The sequence below is a fragment of the Typopeltis vanoorti genome, chromosome 9 (genome assembly GCF_054136105.1).
Source record: "Typopeltis vanoorti isolate ZY-2024b chromosome 9, IOZ_Tvanoo_1.0, whole genome shotgun sequence".
NCBI lineage: Eukaryota > Metazoa > Arthropoda > Arachnida > Uropygi > Thelyphonidae > Typopeltis > Typopeltis vanoorti.
Window position 1 is genome coordinate 95,180,214 of NC_143557.1, and position 20,481 is coordinate 95,200,694.

At 37.6% G+C, this 20,481-nt stretch overlaps 1 protein-coding gene across 1 annotated transcript in view; it reads left to right on the forward strand.

Annotated features, from left to right (window-relative positions):
* The first annotated feature begins 3,361 nt into the window (after nucleotides 1-3,361).
* Nucleotides 3,362-20,481, forward strand: part of LOC150103270 (zinc finger protein 236-like) — a 236,553-nt gene continuing 219,433 nt past the window's right edge. Inside the window, exon 1 of the mRNA XM_090398431.1 lies at nucleotides 3,362-3,392. The gene's annotated coding sequence lies outside the window, so the exon portion shown is untranslated. The remainder of the gene's footprint in view (nucleotides 3,393-20,481) is intronic.

Here is a 20,481-nt window from a genome sequence, read left to right on the forward strand (position 1 = left end):
TAATTCCGTAGCTGGCTAGTTCAACTTGGGGTGCAGATGCTGAAGCCCTACGTTTATCGGCTCTGGCCTTCATTTATTCAACAGTGTGGCTCAACAGTGTTCATACTTTCTAAAGTGGACATCCAACTTAAGCAAACAATGAGAATAATAACAGGAACTGTAAGATCTACACCAAATCACTGTCATCAATAACATCGCATCTCCTAATTTACGCAAAAAAGCATCTCTTGCTAAATCATGAACAAATTTAACCCCAAGACATTCAAAATCCCTTTACAATGAGACTAAAATCAAGAAATCCTAGAATTAACAGCAAACAGGTGAATCGTTCAACTTGATTGATATATGGAAAGACGAATGGCTCCAACACTATAACAATCCCAGATTAGCTATGTCGACCCCTACATGTTAACTTCCTGAATTTGGACTACCATATCATCTTTCGACAATCTTAAATCTCATTTGAACTGGTTATGGTAGATGTAAACACCATCCTTAAGTGGAAATGGACTGACTCTCCTGCTTTTGACTCTGGTTATCACTTTCAAACTATTGACCATACTGGACTGCACGATACTTACTTTTCAGGTATTCAAGATATACATAATATCACGACGGAAGCTATAAACTGGTTTGAAAATTCCTTTGTAAAACTTTTTTATGTGATTTTTTGCTGTAATTTACCATCATACGATAAATAAAATAGTAATAATAATTAGCGATAGTGTTGGGCAGGCTATCTCTGATTGGCTACTGGTGGCAATTGATCTGCTCACTCAGTCACCAAAAGCTAGATAGGCTTAAAAGGCCTCGCCTACTCCTATAATGGAATAAAAGTCATTAACTGATGTTTTTTAAATTTTATTGTAATTCCAGTGATAATAATGGACAACACAAGTATAAATCCAATCATTGCCTTTTAATTTTCCCAGAGAGAGAATATGTGGGATTTAACCTGAAACATTTGGAGATTGTTTAGGGATTGATCAGTGTTCTTTTCGTCTCTTCAATGTTATTGAGATCTATAGCCTGTGAGACTAGAATATGACAGCTAATTTTGACATTTTGTCTTCTAATAACTGGTAAATTATTCGGATAACATCATATCTTTATTCTATGGTAGATATTTTCTTGTTTCTGATTATCCCAAAACGTAGTCTTCTGTAGTTTAGATACATTTCATTGAACTTTAATTTAATTTAGTTTCATTGTAATTTTTTTTCTTTATTGTCAGAAAGTGGAATTTGCAATTAGGATGCTTTGGATCTAAGCCAGGTAAATGATCCATTCTATGAATGAAGCGTTAATTTTGGAATCATAATATTCATTTCTTGGTCGGCATCCAGAAATCATATGCAGTCTGCAATCTCCCTTGCATAATTTATATAATCATCCGTATTTTCACAAAGAAATTAATACAAGCTCTGCCACAACAGATATTATCCTCCCCCTCTTTTCTGTCACTTTTTTCTAAACTGCAGTGCATTGAATCTCGAATTCAATCTATCAACTCCATTACTGATTGATTAGTTTCCTTTCATCCATACGGATGGGAGGGGGAAGCTATGCTACCATACTAGGGAGGTAACTATGAGCAAGCTGTTTTCCCGTTGCCTTCCTTGCCGTACTACATCCTATAGCTGTATCCTGTGTGTGTTCACGGGTCCGATTTTCCTGTTTGTGGGATGAAAAGCCCCAGGATGAACTGGAGAAAATACCCTACTGTCCATGCCCAAGACCTGCTAACTTGGCTATGACTGAGGAAAATCCTTCAGCTTTTCACATCAGCGACTGGAATCGAACATAGGACACTCCTTTCCCAGGCATATGGTTGCGAACCGCACAGCCACTAGGCTAACCGCGCAGACAACTCTATTACTATTAACTACATTTTTGTCAATAACTGCAGATGCTGTAATGTTTTGTTGACCTGAAGGACTTTCACTGGAGTTCAATATTGAACTTCCTTGCCTTAAATTAGTGTTGATCTTCACTTGAAAACCACTAATGCAATGTATGGTGTTATTATTTAAGGAGATTATACGATCGATTTCTTTTTATCATACCATGGATTTTTACAGATCTCGTATCAGAAAATCGTAAGAGGATATAAGATTTTCTTATCTCTGTCTGTCTTCTCTTTTGTGGTAGATTGAATGTCCTTTCACGCCAACTAACTCGGCTTTCTAGTAACATGATATTGATTATGATACGGCAGTTAATCTTCTTGGTATTACCTGCTATGACTATATTGCATGAGTTCTTCTAGCCGGTTTTGTTATTATAATTCCCGTTTCATTTCCACGTTTTCATTATAGGAACGTACACTTGAATATTGTGTCATCTGTAATGAATGATATGATTATTATGTATACCAGCGTTTCCTAAACTTGATATAACTGGGAATCATTTTTTTAACTATATTTTTTTGCGGACTATCGTGTGTGCCTACATATTTGTAATTTGCTGAATTATGTAAGTCGACTTGCTGTTCCAGAAAAATATCCTACTAGTGAGGCAACTAGCAAAACGAAGAAGTAGAGGGTGTTTCAAAAAGAATGACTCGATTTTAAATAATTATATTTAATAATGAAAATGAAAATGTGGTACAGTTACAAAATAAATTACCAAGTATGAAGTAAGGCCTTTTCACTCACCACAATTACAAATGTACAATCTACACATGTACATTTGCACAAATGTACAAAAATGTACAATTTTCAAATCGGGTCATTCTTTTTAAAACACCTGTATTTGCTATGTGTGCGCACACATAACTAAACGCTGATGTATACTCTTTTGGATTGAGTTTAAAAAAAAACAAAACATGGGTAGTCATAACCTCGTTTCCTCCAGGAAACGAGGTTTTTCATACCACAAAACAGGGAATAGATGGCCCATAGCTTTAGTTGCTTCGGTCGTGATTCTAAATAACAACAAGAAGAAGAATAACAGCTGATCTCATATGGAGGGAGCAGCATTTTTCTTTCTGGAAACAGGCTGTTTTTTTTTTTTCTTTTTTCCCCTTTCTAGCACAACAGACATACCAGCTGAAGAACGAAGACAATTAACAGTCTTAAAACACTCGTCTAATAGTTTTTGTAGCTTTGAAGTATATCTAAAGAACTAATTAATCAATTTTAAATTTAAAAATTCATTACTAAATAATCCAATTATATTACTACCACCGACGGTAACAGGAAACTGGGAATCTATTGGTCTATAGTACTATCAACAACATGACGCCATCTATGTTTGTTGTATAACATCCGGGTTTTGTCTAACATGCCTATGACGTCATCAATGTCTGACTCCGCCATTTGCAGAAATATTCTGCTTATGCCAAAAATTTCTGTGAATAATTTGCTCACTGCATATAATGGAAACATGAAGTAAGTGATTAGCTTCTAGATTTAATTTATAGAAGTAAATAATCTTTATTTTATGTAAAAAACTTTGTGTTTTGTTTCAACAGAAAGCGGATGAATAAAGACTGTCTAAAGGGTCGGACGATACCGATATGGTATTTGAAACGTTGATACCCTCTTAACAACGGTGCGGAATGATACCGTTCAGGTAATAGACCTCAATACAATATGGCGGTTGTCTGACGGTTAGCGAAATGTTTTCTTGGGAAATTTATTGGTTGTGAAACTGCAATTTATTCATTTCACATGGACTTTAATTCAGTATATGTAATGCAGTAAATGCTTGTATATGTATTTGCGTGATCTTCTTTTTTATATCACCGCTATTATGTAAACCAAATAAACTTTATTAATACTTTTGTTATCTGCTTGTCTCATTTACACCATTACGTTTCGGTATATGCAAACTTTTTGCGGTCTGTTCAGAAATATCCAGCCTGCTTATGCTTATTAACAAATTATGTGGTTAGGTTCACAAAGCTTTACTTTTTTCATTTATATTTAGTATGATAATTTGCAGTGTAATACTGACTTGTTTCGGTCAGAAATATTTGTGATCGTATTTCAGGAGGTGTATTTGAGTGTTTACGCTTTACGTGAAGCCTTGTATTTGAGAAATGTTACCTCGCGGGGTGGACGTCTTTTGCGACCCACTAATCTGCGTTAAGCTTTAAAGGACGTTGCTTTATAATGTATTGTTTTAATTTTTTTTTTTTTGTTAGAATTTTTTGGAAATCGTTGTAATTAAAGAACAATAAATACTTTTTTAAATCCCTCTAAAAATTTTGATAGGGTAAAAAGCAGCCGCTGGACTCTGCTAAATTACCTGAAATGTAAAGCCACATGAAAATGATGTAGCATTCCGACACACCCAAAAAATGTATTGGTAATGAAAACAGTTGGAGTGTTGCAAACATAAGTGGTGTGAAAACACTTAGGACAGGAGTAATATATAGTTTAACTGTTGTACCAGATGTGTGTGTATGTATATGTCTTTGATATGTCAGATTTTTACATTTATTATTATTATATCACACCTCCAGGGAGTCCAAGGACTCATCGAGGGAGGGCATCTACTCTACTCTTCGTCTCACTACTCCACCAACCTTCATCATTTAACACCAACACCATCTACCACCACCACTAGTGCTTTCACAGACTCGCAAACATCCATGCCCACAGCGGGATTCATACCTTTTTGGCTGGAGAGCAGATACACTAACCACTTGGCCAGTCTGGCTTGCCAATATAATTTCTTCCCTGGCGGGATTCAAACCTTTTTGGCTGGAGAGCAGATACACTAACCACTTGGCCAGCCTGGCTTGCCAATATAATTTCTTCCCTGGCAGGATTCAAACCTTTTTGGCTGGAGAGCACATACACTAACCACATGGCCAGCCTGGCTTGCCAATATAATTTCTTCCCTGGCGGGGAATCGAACCCCGGTCTCCTGCGTGACAGGCGTGGGGGGGGGAATACTAACCACTATACTACCGAGGATCACAAACGTTACGGAGAGGCTGGAGGAAACCACGTGCTGACGTGACGACACCGCAACGCACTCTCGGCACTCTCTTATTCTTACTATTATTATATTCATTGTAATTCATTTTATTATTTCATTATTCCTTCGCTTTTCTCTTTTACCATTGGGTGGTGGTTTTTTACTACTCTTTGGCGGCTCGCCTTACAGCTCATCACCACCTTTGCCGTGTGCATGCTCCTGTCGTAGATCGCTCCATCGATGAGACAAAAGTCTCAATCTCCTCCATCCTACAAGAGAACCACTCCTCAAAATTTATATTTATATTATTTATTTACATATATAAGAAATTTCTTATCTAATGAGTGGAAGTGTGTTATTTTCATGGGTTCATAAAAAAAATACACACGATTAAGTGTCATCAGAATTTTAAAGTTTAAAAAGTATAAAATTAGAAACATTTAAACTAGCAGTGGTCAAAAACTAAGAATATATAATATTTTATCAAAGCCAACATTATTACTTCAGCAGAAATGAAATACATGAGAATAGCAGATTATGCAAGACTAAATAAAAAGTGAAATGAAGATTATACTGAAGGAACTAAAAAAAAAAACGTAAACAATGGAGAAATATAAAGCTAAATGCCAGCCTGGTTGGCTGAGTGGTTAGTGTATCTACTCTCCAGCCAAATGGCTGCAGGTTCAAATCCCACCATTGGCCTGGATGTGTGTGATTGTCGCTGAAAATACTAGTGGTGGTGGTGGTGGTAGGTGATAGATGCCATTGATGTAATTGCAGTTCGGTGTAGTTTGTGGAGACAGAGAGCTATAGAGGAGGTGCCTGCCCTCGATGAGTCTTTAGACTCCCTGGAGGAATATGCTGAATAAAAAACCAAAGGCTCAAAGAAAGAGAAACAGACTATTGAAATGCTGTGCTGTGACTGAAATAGGTGAAAGGAGGAAGAAGAAAAAGTATTAAGTAAAGCTTGGATCAATGTATGTCACATCATGCAAGTTTTATTATCCTTAGTCCCTGCCCTTCTTTCCAAGGCACTGGACAGAAATAGAATAATGTACCACGGGATGGGGTATATACAGTTGCTGTATTATATCCAAATCAGGTTGGAGATCTCTTTAATAGCCTGTAAAGTGTAATATGCATCAGCATCATCTTCAGGACAGAAAATGATCTTTTATTATCATTGTCCTAGAACATTCTGTACAGTATAGCTTGTCAGTCTGTGTAAATGCAGTCTTCACCATCTTAGGTTACTTAGTTATTTCAGTCTTGGGATGCATAAGCCCTGATAGTCTTATATTGTGCTATTGCCTATTACAGAACTTTATTAGGGATTGTGCATCCCCCATCTATTTATTCTCCAGATGTATATAAGCAAATCGCAAGCACATCATCAACATGGTGCAGGCACACCATTGCTTTAAGTGTAGCGTGTTGAGTGCTTAGTTTTCAAATTAGTCCCTACAGAAGTTGGCTAATTGGGGGGGGGGGGAATTTCAGGCCCATCCACTGTTTGTATATTTTCCCTGTCTAAACGAAATAACATGAATACATAGTGAATTTGAATAATTCAATTATATCAGAGAGGAAATGTGGCTTAATGAGGTTAGAGGCCTGCCAAAGGTATATTGGTGAGCAATGAAGTAATGTCAGGCCTAATCATAATGTCAAAATCTGTATGGGTTAATTTTTTTTATATAATGCTTTATAAAGTGCAGAAATTGTTAATGAAATAAAGGGAGTTGTCTGTGAGGGAGGTAAATAATGATTTGGATAAATATTTAACTAGTTTGTGGGTTGGGCTGTGAATTATTGGACGAAGGGATTATTAGGTGTGTGAAGTTTGGGTTCCCAAAATTCACACACCTAATAACCCCTTTCTGGGATGGTTTGACATGAGTTTTAGCTGTTTGCTAAGATGTATCTTTTTTAAAATAAAAAAAAAATAATTTGTAGACTTTTCTCTTTTGAGATTTGGTAGGAACCCAATCTATAATCTGATAAGTAGAAGTCTTCTCATGACTTGTTTAGGTATTTTTACACATCACTTCATTTCTTACATTGTTCTCTGTATTCTGTTAGAGCACATGTTGATTTATTTGGTAGGAAGTTTTGATATGCTTTCTTCTTTTCCAGTTTCAAAGGTTTAGTTCTTGTTTTCAAACTATTTATTCTGAAATTTCACTTCATTTTTCATTGGTATGTACCTTAAAAAAAGCTGTTCAAAATGCCACAGTAATAAGGTATAAAGGACAATATCTCAAGCAATACATAAGATTTGTGAAATCAGGTGTGAGACAAGGATGCACATTGGTAGCATCATTCGTCACCTATATGGATCACATTATGAATAAAAGTGGCATTAAACCTGATAATAAAATTGGGAATGTTAATCTCAGTTTTTTACTCTATGCAGATGATGTTATACTCCTAAATCAATCCATCACAAGCCTTCAGCATTTCCTGAGTAAATTGAATAACTGTTGTAATAAATTAATTAAATTAATTTATTAAATAAATTAATAAATGAATTAAATCATCAATAGAAAGACAGACTGAGAAGATAGTCAGGAAGAACATTGAAAATAACTACATCCTAATTGGAGAATCTAGGGAAAAAAAATTTCAACTATTTGTGCACAGTTAGTGAAGATTGCAAATTAAATATGCCAGTTGACAACAGAATTAGCAAAGCTGGTTTGTTTAGAAGTCAACTGAATAAATTTATATGGAATAATCAATCTTTCTCAGAACTGGAGACCACAGTTCTGAGAAAGATTAGGGGAGTGAATAGGGGATATCATTGACAGCATTATATCGAAAATGAGGATGTTATGAAAGAACATGGCATCAGTATTCAGGAATGTGTTAGTAGAACTAATCTAAGGTGGTGTGGTCACTTAAAGAGAATGAGAGAGGAAAGGTTAGCAAAACAAATGATATTATCAGGATGGTAGAAAAAACTCCTAGAGAAAGATGAAGATCTAGGTTGATTGATACAGTAAGAAGTGCCTTAGAAAACTGAAATATGAGATGAGATAATACGGAGAACTCACAATGAGGGACAGCATGGGTAAGACTGGTTATAGACCAGGACATGAATTGGTATGCTTATTTATAAATGCCAGGAGTATCAGAAATAAGGAAGATGAAATTGTCAAACCAGTTGAGTTTATTTGCTCAAAAATAGTTGGAATAAGTGAAACCTGGTTGGGTAGAATGATATCTTGATTGGAATAAAAATGGAAGAATATGAGGATAGGAATGGGGGGGGCACTGCTAATGATAGTGAGGGAATTATGTCCGTGCAAGTTTAAGATATGTGGGGTCTCAGTGGTTTGAAGCAGTATGGTGTGAGGTGGTCATTGACAGAATGAGATATTTTGTTGGGTGTTGCTTCAGGCTAGGGAATGTGGAGGGAGACAGAAATGTATAGGCAATTTGGTTTAGTGAGCAAGTGAAGAGTGATCATTATGGGGGATTTCAGTTATAGCAATATTGAATTTGAATGAGGAAATGGTATCTGGGAATAAAGAGTATGAATTTTTTTGTTCTTTAGGGACAACAATTGTAGGCAATATGTAATGGAAGGCGCACACAAGGGTTAAGAATCTTAGATCTAGTTATATCATCAGAGAATGTGATTATGAATGACGTGTTTAATCTTCCTCTGTTTTTATCCCATACACGAGAAGTACAAGGGCACATCAGTGCCATGTGTGAGGTGCAGATAAGGGTTGAGAAAGAAGAAAAAACTCATTGACAGTTTTCTTAAAGAGTTGTAGGTTGAAATTGTTGAGAAACATCATGGGGAAGGCTGTTGCAGAGGACAGGTAGATGAAATAAACAAGGAAGTGGAGAAACAGGTACAGTGAGTTTGCAGTTGCTCTGTAAAGGGATTTTGGACAGCTGCTGCTCTTGTTTTAATAGACTTAACAGCAAGTGGAGGAATGATGCTTGCCAATTCACTGAAGCTGTGACCATGGAAGTAGAAGAGATACAGAGTTGAAACATTGCATTGCGAGCTATACGTTGCTGAAAGTGACTATGAAGTGATCACCTGGTTGTAGCTAGTTATGAGAACTTCTGTGATGAAGGGATATATGTGGAGCTACAAGGCTGGTGACTATGAAAAGGAGACAACTTGGAGCTACAGTGTTGTGAGGAGGAGTTGCACATTGATCAAGAGCTATTTAGCAGCAGCAATATCTGAGTGTATTCCACAGGTGAAAAGGCTAAATAAGGTAAGAGTAAACTGGATGCTGGATGAATGAAGAGATTAAGTGTGAAATCTTGAAGACAAAGGCAACACAAGATAAATGTTGGCAATAATCAGTTGTATAAAAAGTACAAAGAACACATCAGAAAGATAACTCAGTTGGACAGACAGCAAAAGTGCATCATGAGAAGAAATTAGCCAATCAAGCTAAGAAAAATCATAGTGAGTTCTTTCGAAATGTGGAAAGTAGAAGAAGAAATGAGTGTGGAAGAAAGATGTTAGTTTATAACACTGGTAGAAACCGATGCAGAGGATATAGTTGATGTATTCAATGATCAGTTTATCACTGTGTTTCATCCTATGATGGCAACTTCAGGAGAAGCTGGAGTTTAGAGAGTATGGCAGAGGAGGGACTGATGGTGAATGAACAGGAGACATATGAGGAATTAAGTAAGCTTGATGCTAATAAGGCAGTAGAACTTGACAACATATTGCCACTTGTCTTGAAGGAATGCTCTAGAGCAGTGATTTTCAACCTTTTCCATAATACGGCACACCTAGACTAATTATTAAAATTCTGCGGCACACTAGAAATATATTCTTTTAATTTTTTTGATGATCTGGCAAAAAATAGGTATAATTTTGATTGATTTACACACACAAGCAGAGGGAAGACCAGGCACTAATAAATAAATGCACAAATTACAACATTATTTCTTTCAGTTAATTTGTTTTCATAAATTTCGCAGTACACCTGAATACCTCTCACAGCACACCAGTTGAAAATCGCTGCTCTAGAGAATTAATGGCACTTTTGGCATGCCTGTGTAACACGAGTCTTGTGAGTTCCCAAAGGAATGGAAGGTAGAAAAATTGTTCCACTTCAATTGGGGGGGGGGGAGAACTGAGGCTACAGATTATAGGCCATTCTGTGTCTGGAGTTAAGGTGTTAGAGAAGTGGATGAGGATTAGGATTCAGAATTAGTTGATAATAGCAGTATTCTTTTATGATGGTCAGCATTTTGTTTTATTTTATTTTATTTATTTTTTAATGTTGGACCCATATGCAGGAGGTTGGCTGGTCAACCTGTAGTACGTTAGTACTATATATGGGTGATGTGCGAAAGGAGAAACTTGTTTACATTAGATTTGAATGCCTGTATGTTGTATTTCTTGGGAAATACGTCTGGGGGAAGACTGTTCCACAATACTGCAGTAGCAGGGGTGAATGGGAAGGAAAAGAAATTTGTTCTGTGAGTTTCGAGGTGTACTGTGAAAGGATGTTGGGTGGCATGGGTTATAGGACTTTGATAGACTGCCACATGACAAGCAGTTAGCTAAACTGAAGCAGATGTGATTAGATAACAGACCAGTGAGTTGGATAGTTAGGTATCAGCAGGGTGTGTATGGAGGAGTGGAGCACCACAGGGAATCTCTTTAGGACTCTTATTGTTTAACTTGTATGTTAATGACATTTGGACTGGTTTATCTGGAAATGTATAGCTGTTTGCCGATGATGCAAAGCTAGGAAGAACTATAAGAAGTAGGACAGATGTTGTGGTCTTTCAGTTGGATCTGAATAGACTATGTGAGTGAGTAAACGAGTTTCAGTTTAATGTTGCAAAGTGTAAGGTCCTGAAATTTGGTAGGCAAGGTTGAAATGCGGAATATACAATTAATGGAGAAATTTTGAAGTAGGTGGATGAGATGAGAGATCAGAGAGTAATGATGGACAGACTTGATGTTTAGGGGTCGTTGCTAAAACTATAATAGCATCACAATGGATTATGACAAAAATGAGGAGGATATTGGCATTTAGAAGCAAAGAGGTTATGGTTCCTTTATGTAAAGTTTTGATCAGACCAAATATAGACTGTTGTGTACATATTTGGTTGCCTGGTTTTCAAGTGAATGAGGATGTATTGGAGGGGATCTAGAGAAGGCTTACTAAGTCAGCATCAGGTCAATGGAATGTGTGAGATATGAGGAGAGATTGAGAGAATGCAAGTTGCAGAGTCTTGTGAATATAAGAAGAGGGGGGGGAGGTCATTGGGACATAGGTTGGTGAGGAGTGTTTACCAGATTAATGTAGAGGAAATTTTTAGAATAGAGGGAGACAAGGATTGAACAAGAGGCTATCCATGGATACTATATAAGGATAAGAAGCAGTTTTTTTTCATGGAGAGTGAGTGGAATGCATTTCCTGAGCGTGTGGTGAATGCAGAAACTGTGAATGGGTTTAAACACTGTTCGATGATCTTTTTGCATGTGAAGGTGGACCTCCCATGATGAGTCCTTTTGACTCCATGGAGATTAGATAATAATATTGGAGGCTTGACAGATGGCAGATTAATTTGAAGGAAAATTGTTAATAATAATGATGTAGTATCAGAACTATCATAGAAAGATATCTAGAAAAACAAAAAGATGTATACCTATGCTTCATAGATTACAAAAAGGCATTCGACAGTGTTCAACACGAGTAATTAATTGAAATCCTTTCAAAAATAGGCATGGATGGAAAAGATATTAGGCTAATAACTAATCTTTACTGAGAACAGACTGCATCTTTGAGAATAAATAGAGAGACCTCGGAAGAATTCCATTTCAGAAAGGTGTGAGACAAGGCTGTGTCTTGTTTCCGATTCTCTTTAACCTGTACACAGAAGAAATATTTAATAAAATTAGTAACCTCAAAGGAATCACTGGAGGGGGGTCAGAAATATTAATAAATTAAGATATGCAGATGATACTGTTCTTCTAGCTGAAAACAAATATGACCTCAAGACTCTTATAGAGGAAACCCTCAAGTACAGCGAACAGTATGGCCTCAGTTTCAACTTTAAAAAGACAAAATTCGTGATAATTTCAAGAGAAAACGAAATACCAAAACTATGCATCAATATGAAAGGAAATAAATTAGAACAGGTGCAAACGTACCTCAGACACTTGATCACAGAGAAGGCAGGACAAAAGATGAAATTAGAAAAAGGATTGAAATTGCAAGGTCAACTTTCAACAATATGAAAAATCTACTGACATCTAGAGAATTAAATCTGAAAACAAGATTAAGAATCTCCAAATTTTACATGTGGACCACATTATTATATGGAGTAGAGACATGGAGACTCTCCACTTTGAGCGTGAAAAAACTGGAGGCCTTTGAAATATGGATGCTGCAAAGAATTATGAGGATATCATGGAAAGACAAATGAAGAGGTGCTAGAGATGGTAGGCGTGAACAGGAGCCTGATAAAAGAAATTAAAAAGAGAAAAGTCAGCTATTTCGGACATATTCTGAGACATAACTGCCTACAAAGGACACTTCTCAAAGGAACTGTTGAGGGAAAGAGGAGAGGAAGACAAAGACTGGAGTGGATGAAAAATATAGAACACTGGTCCTATCTCTCATATGAGGAATGCAGCAGAGAGGTGCAGAATAGGACATGAATAATATATTTAGTTTAATCCTTTATCCAAGTGTAAGCAAACAAAGTTTGCATCTGAAGTATTTTCAGGACTGGGAGAACTTGTAGTAAAGGTAGTAAACGTAATGAGAACTTATACCACCTTTACCACGAGTTGCCCCAGTCCTGAAAATACTTCAGGCACAAATTTTGTTTGCTTGCACTTGGATGAAGGATTAAACCAAATATATAATTGGTAGCATAACCAAGTGAAAAAACTTCCATCAGAATAGGACATGGTGGAGACACATGGTAGTCAATCTCCTGGAAGGAGAAGACACCTGACCGGACAGGAATGATGTAACAATTTTATGTATTACTATCATAATATTTCATAATATTGTAATACTATCCTAATATTTCAGCTAGATAACTAATAATTAAGGAATTGACAGCGTACACTAGAAATATAAATTAAATAAACTTTAATATATACTTTCCGATATTTCGACAAAACGTCACGCTGCCATCTTCTTGGGAACTTAATACAAAGACAAGTGCACGCAAGTACTACATAACAGTAAATGAGAACTGAAGCTAGGAAGCTACCATTTTCCTAAAGTCCTGATAGTCCCCCCCCTGGCAGGCTATATTGGTAGTTCTTGGCCTTTGGATTGAAGTTCTTCTGATAAATGTTTCCCAAATTTGGGGCAGTCTCATGCATCCAAATTTGTTGAGGTTTGGCATGTTCCTAAGGGCTGAGGCTGATTCCATGAATAGTCTTTCATATTTGAACTTGCAGCGATGTATTACTGTGGCTTTCTTCCATCTTATTCTGTGGCGAGTATCCAGAGCGTGGTCTGCAAGCCCAGAGTGGCTGTACTGGTGAAATCGGATGTAATCCTTGTGTTCTGAGATTCTGATATTTGCTGTCCTGCCTGTTTGGCCAAAGTAGGACCATTTACAGCTGCAAGGGACCTGGTATACACCAGGTAGGTCTAGGGGAAGTGGTTGGTCTTTAGTGGAGCGGATAAGGGATGCCAATTTTCTATGTGGTCTGTAACAAGTGGTCAAGTCATGTTTTTTTAAGATTTTGTTGATTTTTTCCGAGGTGCCTCGGATGTAGGGAATGGTGATGGATTTAGAGTAATCTTTTTTTTGTGAAAGGGGGGGGGGTAGGTTGTGGATAACTGGTTTAAGTATTTTTTGGATTCTTTTGGGGGGGATAGCCATTGGCTGAGAAAGTGTCACAGATGTGATTTAGTTCAGTGGTTAGGGCTTGATCATTTGAACAGATTATTTTTGCCCTGTTGAATAGCGTCTTAATAACTCCATATTGTTGTGAGGGGGGGGGGGGTGATGGGATTGTTGATGAATGTATCTGCCTGTATGGGTGGGTTTTCTATAAACTGAGAAAACCAAGGTTTCATCAGGTTGGTGGATGACTAGTGTGTCTAGGAAGCGGAGGTTATTGTTTTTCTCTTTTTCCAGGGTGAACTTGATTCTAGGGTTCGTGTGTAGAGGCTTAAGTGCTGTGAGGACATCATGTTGGAGGCTTAATGGATTTTTTACAACACTCAAAAACGCTCCAACTATATAGGACTTTAGTGTCACCCACGTGGTTGGGCTCAGTATTGTTTATTATTTGTGTGTATGTTACATTAACTGTTTTTGTAATCCCCGTAGATGTCCTAGTGACTAGGACGAAATATAGGAAGTATTAAATTCTATTTTAATTCTTTTTGAGTGTTGTAAAAAATCCATTAAGCCTCCAACATGTTGATTCTAGGGTGTTGGTTGTTTAAGTGTGTTAGGAAGGAGAGGAGTGAATCCGGGCCATGTGGCCAAATAGCGAACACATCATCAACGTCGCAAAGCCATATGGTAGGTTTTTGTGGGGCTGAGTTTAAGGCTTTCTCTTCAAAAGTCTCCATAAAGAAGGTGGCCAAGGGTGGGGAAAGTGGTGAACCCATGGCTGTCCCCTCTATCTGTTTGTAGAATTTTTCCTGCCAAACGAAATAGCCTGAGTTCATTGTAAACTGAAATAGCGCTGAGATAACGGGAGGAAATTTTGCCCTATTTCAGTTTACAATGAACTCAGGCTATTTTGTTTGGCAGGAAAAATTCTACAAACAGATAGAGGGGACAGCCATGAGTTCACCACTTTCCCCACCCTTGGCCAACTTCTTTATGGAGACTTTTGAAGAGAAAGCCTTAAACTCAGCCTCACAAAAACCTACCATATGGCTTCGCTACGTTGATGATGTGTTCGCTATTTGGCCACATGGCCCGGATTCACTCCTCTCCTTCCTAACACACTTAAACAACCAACACCCTAGAGTCAAAATTCACCCTGGAAAAAGAGAAAAACAATAACCCCCCCCCCTCCCTAGACACACTAGTCACCCGCCAACCTGATGGAACCTTGGTTTTCTCAGTTTATAGAAAACCGACCCATACAGGCAGATACTACATTCACCCATCACCTCCCCTTCACAACAATATGGAGTTATTAAGACGCTATTCAACAAGGCAAAAATAATCTGTTCAAATGATCAAGCCCTAACCACTGAACTAAATCACATCTGTGACACTTTCTCAGCCAATGGCTACCCCCCCCCTAAAAAAAAGAATTAAAAAAATACTTAAACCAGTTATCCACAACCCACCTCCCTTCCCCATTCACAAAAAAAGATTACTTTAAATCCATCACCATTCCCTACATCCGAGGCACCTCAGAAAAAGTCAACAAAATCTTAAAAAAACGTGACTTGACCACTTGTTACAGACCACATAGAAAATTGGCATCCCTTATCCACTCCACTAAAGACCAACCACTTCCCCTAGACCTACCTGGTGTATACCAGGTCCCTTGCAGCTGTAAATTGTCCTACTTTGGCCAAACAGGCAGGACAGCAAATATCAGAATCTCAGAACATAAGGATTACATCCGATTTCACCAGTACAGCCACTCTGGGCTTTGCAGACCATGCTCTGGATACTCGCCACAGAATAAGATGGAAGAAAGCCACAGTAATACACCACAGCAAGTTCAAATATGAAAGACTATTCATGGAATCAGCCTCAGCCCTTAGGAACATGCCAAACCTCAACAAATTTGGATGCATGAGACTGCCCCAAATTTGGGAAACATTTATCAGAAGAACTTCAGCCCAAAGGCCAAGAACTACCAATATAACCCACCAGGGGGCACTATCAGGACTTTAGAAAATGGTAGCTTCCTAGCTTCGGTTCTCATTTGCTGTTATGTAGTACTTGCATGTCTTTGTATTAAATTCCCAAGAAGATGGCAACATGACGTTTGCCGAAATATCGGAAAGTATATATTAAAGTTTATTCAATTTATATTTCTAGTGTACGCAGTCAATTTCTTAATTATTAGTTATCATGTTTAACCAGCATATAAGCCTCTTTACAAGGAGAATAATATTTCAGCTGAACTGGCTATTCCTTTAACCATGCTATATAATTTGAGTCTCAGAACAGGAAAGATTCCATAGGAGTGGAAAGAAAGTATGATAATTCCATTGCACAAGGGTGGTGCAAAGACCAATGTATCCAACTATCAACCAATCAGTATCTCAGGAGTGGTGGTGATTTTGGAAAAGTTGGCTAAGGCTCTTATTCAGAAATGGATTGACAGAGAATCTCTACTTTGCATTGAGCATCACGAGGTTTACTAAGGGATGGTCATGTTTTAGCAACTTGTTTACATTCTATAATAATGTTTCCACTGAATTAGATGATATTTTTGGATTTTGCTAAGGCTTTTGACAGAATACGGTATGGAGGACTTGCATAAATTGGAGAATATGGGTTTGGATTATAAAATATTAGTGTGAATAAGAGGATGGTTGACTGACAGATATCAAAAAGTGGTATACAGGGGATGTGAGTCTGCAAGATTTAAGGTAACTAGTTGTGTACCACAAGGATCAGTGCTTGGTTCGCTGTTATTCAATCTGTACATTAATGATATTGGTATGGTTGATATGCAGTACTTGTAGAATGATTTGAATAGGCTGGAATTGTGGGCATGGGAAATGGCTGTCAGTAAATGTCAAGTATATATATCCAGTGTCATATATATCCAGATTTGTATTATATTATATGTAGTGGGATTATGCTAGAAGAAACTGATGAGGCCGGGGATCTTGGAGTGTTAATAGATAGGAAGTCGAAGTTCAGTGACCACATGGCAATGATAACAAATGCAACTCTAAAGATAATTGCAATTATCTAGCAATTATTAGAATGTCATTTTCCCTCTTTACAAAGCCTTCATAAGACCTCTTGGACTAATGTGTGCAGGTCTGTTTCCTGGTTTCCATTGTGATTCTGATACAGTGGAGAGAGAGAGAGAGAGTATCAAAAATGATATTGGGATTGTGGAAAACATTGAGAATTTGTAGGCTGCAGGCACTAGCAAAAGGGAGAAAGAGAGGTGATATGATTGAGACTTAAAAACTTCAGAAAGAACATACAGATTTCAGTTCATTGATTTTTTTATTTTATGGTGGGTGGGAAAAGGACAAGAGGGCATCCTTAGAAGCTGAGAATGAATGCCACTAAGAAGAGGGGGGGGGGGAGCAAGATCTAGATTTTTCTCATAGAATGGTGTGTGATTGCAATGGATTGCCATTGGATGTCATGTGTGGCCAAGCAGTGTGAATGAATTCAAGAATAAGTATGATATCTGGTGCATACAGTATGTGGCCTCTCTCGATGAGTCCCTGACTTCCTGGAGGTCTCCCTTAATAATATCGTGTACACTCCCTGAGTGTGTGTCAGGAATTCGATATTGATGATTATTTAGTTGGTTAGATTGCATGAGCAAGGTTGTACAAACATTTTTTGCATGCAGAATTTTGGTGTATGGATTGAGTTTCCAGAGTTAGTAGTGGATGAGCTAACACTGTATGAGTTCAGCGATGTGAATTGCTGTAGCAGAATGTGGTAGTTAATTATGTTGATTTGTTTGGTATGTTCTTAAATACATTACAGGTACATGTGCATAATCTACATTACCTGGTAAATAGAAGAGCAGATGGTGTTGTTGAGCAGAATTTATCAAATAAATATTGGAGAACTTTGTTTTTTTCAGGATGACAAGGAAGTAGTAGGATAAGTTCAAGAGAACATCTAGATCTAGTTATTAAGGGAATGCAGAGCATATATTTTTAAATCGAGAAAGAGAGAAGTAAAATATATTGCAAGAGAAGGTGGTGAAGGAATTTAAAGTGTGGTATGATAGACCTATAATAACAGTAGTTATGCATGATGTCCTGTGACGAGTCTTGTGATTGATTGTATCAGATGTTAATGATATTTGCTTTGTTTCTTTGCAAAGTTCTCCCAAAGAGCAGAAATCAACTGCTCCACATTTTTCCTTGTGTCATTACCCTCAACTGTTGTGTAGAGAGAGGAGATGTAAGAGGGTCAGAAATTCACAGAACATGTTGAAAGAATTCTGAGACCAATATGATAATTATAGTAAATATTGTTCCTTCTACTTCAGTTCTTGTTTCACTGTTCGAGACCTTCTTGATCAGGCTGTTTTACTGCTGTTAGATTTGATTATTATTATCCTAAGGCCCCCATGGAATCAAAGACGCATCTAGGAGGTCCCTTTGTCATACACACAGACACACAGCTCATCATACCATATCTTAAACACATTCAAATTCTCTGCAGACACCACACACTCAGGCAAGTCATTGCTATCATTCACAACTCTCCATGCGAAAAACCTGCTTCTCACTCCCTTGCCCACATCCTCCTTATACAGCTTCCAGGGATGACCTCTTATTCTTCCCCAATCTAGCACCATTTATGAAAAACCTCTTCAGCATTACTTCTATAGCAGCCCCTTACCAATTTGTATATCGCTATCATATCATTCCCTCTTCCTCCTATCTACTAGACAGTAAATTGCATCTTCTCAACCTTTCTTCATATTCAACATTCCAGAGATCAGAAACTACCTTTGGTGACCAAATCTGTGCACAGCAGTCCATATGTGGCCCAATCAAGTCCTCGATTAGGCCACATATGGACTGCTGTGCATATGTGTGTGTGCTGCCACACACTTACTTCTACAAGTCAAGTGTCATTCCCAGAATTCGTTGTGTTGTCCTCACAATTTTAGCAATGTGTCCTTCTAAATTTTAAATCCTTATCCACCATCATCCCAAGATCTCTTATTTTCTCCACCTCCATTAAATTCTGCATCCCATCTTTGTTTCTCAAATTTTAAAACCTTACATTTTGCAACATTGAACTGGTATCCCTAATCCCATGCCCATTCACTCAATCTATTCAAGTCTTCTTGTAAGGAGACTCTAACATCTGCTCTACTCCTTATAGTTCGTCCCAACTTTGCATCATCTGCAAACAACTAAATATCCCAATCCAAATTTTCCCCAATATCATTAACATACAGGTTAATCAACAATCGCCCTAAAACAGACCCCTTAGGCGCACCACTGGTGAATTTCCTCTTCCAGAATATTGCTCCCCCATACACAACTTGCTGATACCTATCAGATTGCCAATCTTCAATCCAATGCTCTAGTCTAATATCCAACCCCATCTGCTCTAGTTTGACTATCAACTTTTCATGCAGGGATCTATCAAAAGTCTTTGCAAAATCTAAGTATACTACTGTGTATCCATCTCCTTTGTCCATTGAAGCCGCCCCCTTATTGTAATAAGTAGATTATTAAAACATGACCTCCCTGTCCATGCTATCCATCAAAGATACTACTGTTGTCAACTCAATTCTGAATCCTGGTTCTCATCATCCTCTCCAATGCTTTAACTTTACAACTGACACACAAATAGGCCTATAATTTGATGCTTGAGTTCTGTCACCGCCCTTATGAAGCAGCACAATTGTGCCTTCCTTCCACTCCTTTGGAACTTAAATCAATGTCAGACTCATATTAAACAAATATGTCAAAGCAGATATCAACTCCTTGGTACATTCCTTCAAAATACACGGTGATATAAGTCCCAATGTCAAGATGGCAATATAGACTAGGATGATAAGATAGTAACCAAAAGTAAAGAAAATGAATTTTTCAAGTTTTAAGGGACAACTTGAGAAAAATAAAGATCTTTATGAACTGCTTATTAAATATCTCAACTATATCCTCTTCATCAGTTGTTTTTGCCATTTTCTCCAATCATTGTCATCCTTCCATAAATGTCCTTTTTTTACTGGCTACATATTGAAAGAACTTCCTAGGATTTTTTTTGTCTTCATTAGCTAACTGCCTTTCATACTGAACGTTTGCTATCCTTACCAACCGAGTCACCCTCCTTGCCCATTCTTTGTAATCCTCGTGGAATTGGTTATCACCACTCCACTTATGTTTCCTCCATAATGCCTTTTTTTCTCTGTATTGCATGCTTAATCATCTCTTCATCCATTTCACAACTACCTTATTTAACCTTATACCTCTTGGAATACATTTTCTTGAATATCACCCAAGCAGCATTGATCTCCTTTCTAGCCAACTCCTCATTCCATTGTGCACTTGAAGCTGCCTTTCGAGCTTCTCATAATCACCAACTTTGTGGTTCCACACATACCCTTTCCAAAAAGAAGTCCTCACACTGGCAACCACCCAGGTAATCACTTCATGGTCACTCTCACCAACTGGAGGATGATTTGAAACCTCATTTATAATAGCATCCTCTAATTAGATTATCAAATCCAAGACCCTATATCCTCTGTGTGCCCTTTGTCACATACTGCCTGAGGTAGTTGTCCCTTAAAAACTTGAGAAACTCATTTTCTTTACTTTTGGTTACTATCTTATCATCCTAGTCTATATTGCCATAATTAAAACTGCCCAAAATGATCACTCTTTTCTTATTTGCGTGGCTAATTTGATT